Here is a 4,560-nt window from a genome sequence, read left to right on the forward strand (position 1 = left end):
CCCCTCCGGTCACAGACTCAATCCGTGCCGGCGTACCGACGGAGAGGTGAGTGTGTCGTAAAGCTTTTTTGTGCGCTTTTTTCAAGGTTTTCTATAATGTTTTAGACATTGGCGGTTTTAAAGTAGCCTTGGGTGTTTGAGTTAACTTCAGCATGGCTGTGTGTTTATTGATCACACTTTGTCCAAACTGTTGCCGTACCAGCCTGCTTGACGTTCCTGGATCACCAAGGCTGCATACTCTTGACCTTTTCTGTTGTTTACTGCAAGTGCGATAAGAGCTTTCCAGAAACATTTCTAGCTCTGTACTCATGAGGTTAATACAACATTTTCCCATGTTCCCACAATTGGTCTACAATGGTATCTTGTCTCTAAAATGAGCTATGAGACTTGGTGCCTACGACCATTGTGTGTTTTCCTGTGTTTAACGTCAGTTACTCCCTGAGTCTCCCTGATTTTAATAAGCTCTTCAATACATGCCCACCGGGTTTATTGATAATATTGTCACTACCTTTGGTTAGTGATGGGACATGAAATGCTATTGACAAAACACACCGGGCCATATTATCAAGAAAGGGCGATACATTATGGCCGCTTTTATCGGCAGGGAACTGCCGCTAAAGCGGCGATAATGGGCTTGATAATATGCCCTTGTGAATTCCCATAGAAGCCCAGATTCTGGTGTTAACCTGGGCTTCTATGGGAATTCACAATGGCATATTATCAAGCCCATTATTGCCGCTTTAGCGGCAGTTTCCTGCCAATAAAAGCGGCGATAATGTATCGCCCTTTTTTGATAAAATGGCCCACCGTTTTTTTCATAGCGGTTCGTCTTTCCTGAGCTGTCACCAAGTAGAGGTGTGGTATCTTAACCAGCAGCGGCGGGTAAGGCATTCTTTGTGTGTCTAATTTTTTAATCATAATACAGTACCAAGAACTGAATGTGTGCTACGCACTTATAAAATTACCGGTTTGAATCAAATTTGTTAATATGCTTTTCTTTGATTATAGATCATTCGTTCTTATGGAACAGACAGATTCGAAATGATTTCTGCCCCTGTATCCTTTTTTGTTTCAGCACTTACACTTAATTAGCAGCAGCATCATAGGTCCTGACGAAAGCCCAGCCTCAACTTAAGGCACATGACTGAAACATGTTGACCATCACTGTTTATCTCACCATTCTGGTTTAAATCCATACCACTGGTGCACTGTTTTTTAATCCTTAGCTAGTTTTATCCTCACCATCCTCACTTGTTTATGTATTTTGCGCTGCGCCCTCATTCACACAGTTGTCTCTCCATTTGAGGATTTAGAATATCCTACCAGCTACTCAAAACATCCCTGAGCTCACCCCTCTCAGAGGGGGGGTTGTATCCCCCAGAGGAACTAGGTTTTTCCTCTGGGAGGAGAATCCCAAATGATGAAGCATGTCACCTCTGGTGAGAGGGATTTCGTCCTTAAAAGGGAAAGGCCCACAGTTAGTTCTGAGGCATGTAGTTATTGGTTCTGTATGAATTTGGTTTGTAAACTTCTTAGTTGTGGTTGTCCACGCTTCTAAATCTATGTAATAGACCGAAGAATTTCGTATTGTTAGCAGGCAAACCATTGGAGCCAGCTCCCACCAGCAACCAGAATGAGTGCTGGCTTGGGAGCTGGCAGGGACGACAGGACCTTTGGCTACCCCCAGACTTCAAATATTTAACAAAGTATTGGTGGCCCTGGCTCAAAGGCACCCATTGTAAATAAGGATCAAAATATTGTTCTATTTTATTTTCTTAAAAACCTTAGAAAGTCAATAAAAAAACTAAGGTTAAAGGTGTATTATAGTTATGCGAACATGTCAATTAAAACATAATGTTTTAAACTAAGAAAAGCACTGAAATTAACCAGTTATAGTTAACTCAAGTAACTAGAAATCTCGCCAAAAAGTAACTGTAACGCCACGCTCTGCTAATTACATCATATACTACATCCCTCATTTCATGTTCTATAACATCGTCAATAACAAAACTGCAACATCTGAATCAACAGCATTGATAACAACATGGTGCATGGCAGGGGTGCAAGTATTAGTTACTTTAGGGCACAAGTTATAGTTACTTGTAATACTGTAGGTTATCAGATTGTTTGGAAGCTCTCAATGGATTCCTGTAGTTTGCACCTAAACCTCTTGTAGGAGGCCGCCTTATACACAATTGGTCGCTAATCTTACAATGGCAGGTGTGGTGATCACGAGTGTAGTAAAACACAGAGTTTTATTGTTGTTATGACTTTTGTCAATAGGTTTTGCTAGTGGTTTGTCAATGATGGTAAGTCAATAGTGTCATATAACATGATCAATTTTCTTGCCCTAGGTAGCTCCATCAATCTCTATTGCTTTATTGAGTGTGTTACAGCTTTCGGTCTAAAAGTTGTGTAGGTTTGGACAGTCAAGTAGAATGCATATTGTATCCCAGCCCGACTGGTCACACTTCTAGCAATTCCATTGGTGCAGCAATCCTTCCATTAATAATTTATGGGGTGTTCAATAGCAATCCTGCAGTGACTTAATATGACAGACCTTCTGTCTAGGTTTTCTCACCACTTTTTTTAGATTTTCAAATATGCCTTCCCACTCACTTTCTGTATTCCATTTGTAAAAGTATCTGAAAGAGAGGTTTAGAGTTTCACTGATATATTAGATTCATTAGAATCCTGCTGTCATTCCTTTATGCAATCCCCATTGATTTGGATATTTGTAAATCGGGAAATCTAGCATGTCGCTTAGTGGCACCCCATTCATTTAGTGAAGCAGTGGGTCAGGCAGGTCTGGTTTCGGTGATTTATCTTGAGGATTAATAAATCCAGTCAGCACTGTAGCTATGGACTAAATGGAGCTTGTGCAGAAGGCTAAACTCACAGAGCCAGCTGAGTGGTATGGTGACATGGATGCTGCCATGAACAGGTCACTGAACATGGGAAGATCCTGGCCAATAAAGAACGGAATCTCTTCTGAGTTGCTTATAAGAACGTGGCTGGGGCACGTCGGTCTTTCTGGCTACCAACTCCAGCACTGAACAAAAAAACTAAAGGGAACGAGAAGTAGCAGCTAATGTCTAGGGAGTACCGTGATAAAACTGATGGCGAACTGCAGGAAATCTGCAAAGATGAAAGGAAAGTCTTTTACCTAAGAATAAAAGTAGACTACTTCAGATATCGTTATGAAGTAGCAAGTGGCTAGAAAAAGAAACAAACTGTAGACCAATCCTAGGAGACTTATCAGTTGGCCTTTGAGATCCGCAAGAAGGAAATGCAGCAAACACATCCGATTCAACTTTGGCTCGTTTGACATTTTTTTGTGTTTTTTAATGAAATTCTCCTGATACAGCCTGCCACTTGGCAAACATGGCTTTTGACGAGGCATCTCATGAGCTGGACACACTCAAAGAAGAATTGTAGAATGATATCACTGCAATCCTGCAGCTTTGAAAGGGATAACCATACTTTGAGGACATCAGAAAATCAGGGAGACAATGCTGATCTTGGAGAGGGGGACAAGTAGTGACTGCCACAATTCACTGTCACCGTCGGTCAGTATCCTGCACATGTATTCCCTAATGGGACAAGTAATGAGAATAGTACATAGACTTTCACAATCTCAATGTAGCTATGATTTTGTTGACTGGAGAAATATGTTGTTGGTCTTTGTGTACTTTAAAATAAGGTACAAGATAAACAGATACACTTAATTTTAAAATGTTCTTCTATTCACTTTCAATTCCATCTAGATTTGCATGGTTACAGCGGGTTATTATAGTTTTTTTTATGAAATGGGGTTTTGTGAATGCATTTATTTTAACAAATTCCAGTCCAACCTGTAGAAAAAAAGTAATATTCTCTTCTGATAAGGGACAAACTGAATTCTTCTTGTCGAATTTCAAAGGATGTTAGCCCTCTTTGTTGCAATAAATGGTCTAGAGTGAGAAGGCCAATCCTCTGTCACAGCACCTACTGTCTAGGTAGGCCCCTTATGCATATGCGAGTGCTGCTCCAGATGGGTTGGCCACCATGCAATTTGGCGTTAGTCTTTAGTAGTCAAATTATGGAATGTTGCATGGGATTTAATGTTAATGAGAAAGGTGTCGTATGCCTATATAACAAATGGGGACTTGGGTCATGGTGAGTAAGGCTGAGTTTGATAAGGACCCAGGGCGTTGATCCTCCATCTTTGGCCATTGGTATATAAGTTAGGAAAGGTGAAGAGCTGTCTAGTAATGCTTGAAGAATGGGAGTCTAACACCCCCATTTCCTTTATGGGCAGGTTGCTTGAAATTCTCATTTCAGGTTTCATGTTGCCCCAAATAAATTCCTTAATTCCTTTGCCAATAGATTGCTAAAGAGTGATCCTAACTAATAAGGGTAGTATACCCTAGCATACCTAGTATGAATACAAAGTGAGGGACCACCACCATCCTTACAGCTTACATCCTATCCAAAAGTGACAGATGCAGGTGGGGCCAATTCATATAATCTATGAGGGTTTTGGCTATATGAGGCTCCAAATTACAGTTCTCTCCAAAG

General features: G+C 40.8%; 1 pseudogene; it reads left to right on the forward strand.

Annotated features, from left to right (window-relative positions):
* The first annotated feature begins 2,861 nt into the window (after positions 1–2,861).
* LOC144828125 (14-3-3 protein beta/alpha-1 pseudogene) lies at positions 2,862–3,541 on the forward strand (annotated as a pseudogene).
* The last annotated feature ends 1,019 nt before the right edge of the window (positions 3,542–4,560 follow it).

The sequence above is a fragment of the Lissotriton helveticus genome, chromosome 4_1 (genome assembly GCF_964261635.1).
Source record: "Lissotriton helveticus chromosome 4_1, aLisHel1.1, whole genome shotgun sequence".
Classification (NCBI taxonomy): domain Eukaryota; kingdom Metazoa; phylum Chordata; class Amphibia; order Caudata; family Salamandridae; genus Lissotriton; species Lissotriton helveticus.